Source organism: Brassica oleracea, chromosome C3 (assembly GCF_000695525.1).
Source record: "Brassica oleracea var. oleracea cultivar TO1000 chromosome C3, BOL, whole genome shotgun sequence".
NCBI classification, from domain to species: domain Eukaryota; kingdom Viridiplantae; phylum Streptophyta; class Magnoliopsida; order Brassicales; family Brassicaceae; genus Brassica; species Brassica oleracea.
In genome coordinates this window covers 19,121,398-19,122,995 of record NC_027750.1, presented here as the reverse complement: position 1 = coordinate 19,122,995, position 1,598 = coordinate 19,121,398, and positions in this window count along the sequence as shown.

Sequence of the window (1,598 nt, the reverse complement as noted above, 5' to 3'; positions counted from 1 at the left end):
CTTTAGGACTTATTATGGCCTTGGACGATTTTATTCATATATCTGAAGGAACTCTTTGTTTCTTTCGCCCATTGTTTCAATATGGAAAACATTCATTCTTATATCTTTAAAGCTCAATAGGCTGCTCTTTCTCTTAGAGCTGAGTGAATATAAGGCATCACTGATTCTAGATGCATATCCTTAGGCAATAATATATTAGCCTAGCCATAATCTTCTTTCATACTGGCGATACCTGCTTTATTACTTATATTGGCGTTTTTCAGTGTACTCATATAGAAAAATCATTCATTCATTTAATCTAAGGAGACAATGTAATAGAAGTAAATTCAAGGAGATAAAAATCAGAGAAAGCATACAAGCAAAGCAATCACACAAGTTTGATGTCGAAATCAGATTATCAACTTGATTCTTTTAGGCAATCATAAGTCTCATATTCCATAAGATCATCTTGATCATGTTCGAAATTATTTTCACCATCTTTATAGACCAAGTGGGTTTCAGGATTCTTCCATTTCATACTCTCTTTGATAGAGGTCACAAAAATGTTTGGGAGTCCTTCATATCTTAGCCCAATGGTTCCCCAATCCACATCTATGGCACACTAACTTGGTCAAGCTTTGTGGTTTATAGGATATACCACAGCCACTGCCTTGACCATGACTCAAATTAGGTTGATACCCACGGCCTCTGCCATAGTGATTCACACGGCCAAATGTGTTATAGTGACCATGGCCACGTCCCTTCCACCCTACACGGCCATGACCGTGTGGTCTATCATTCTGGACGTGGTTACCTTTTTTTTTCTTCTGCGGCCTTATTGGTATCAGATAATGGGGTTAATCCAGGAGGTCTCATAGTCCTGGATTCTGGGATTCCTCCAATCAAATAGGGTATTTGGTAATAACACCGTTCTTTGGTGATCATATCTCGATTTTTAACTCTGTCCAAAGGTCTAGAGGATTCTCTATAGTCAGATACTGATCTTTGAGACCCTTAATAAGAAGATGGCTAATAATTAATATTGCTCTGTATCAATCTTTCTCATTGGCATTATTGCCTTCTATGATACCTTCTCCAAGTCTTTTTGACTTTAGGATAATCTTTGTATCCAATGACCACCGTAAATAATTATCTCCAGAGAAATTTAGGGCAGCAAAATCTAAGTTTATTTTCGACATCTCAAATCATATATCACTCAATATTTAGATATAATTTTCACGCGGCCTTACTCTTAAAAACGATCAATTCGGATTTCAATCTTGTGAGGACAATGAAACTATCAATCTTAAAGGCATTTAATCAATCAGTCAATTTCTAGCAAGTCTCAGCAATTCTATCTATATGTGCTCATAATATTATGGTTTATCAAGACTAGCAAAAACAGATTCAATTAATCATGCAATTAGAGTTTAACAATCAATGGATTTTAGCAAGACTAGTAAAAAGATTTATTAATCACTCAATCAGTTTCAAGGCTGATTTTAGCAATACTAGAATATAGATTTCAAGCATGAATTTCAATGAGTCAGTTTCAAGGCTGATTTTAACAATACTAGAATATAAATTTCAAGCATGAATTTCAATGAATCAGTTTCAAG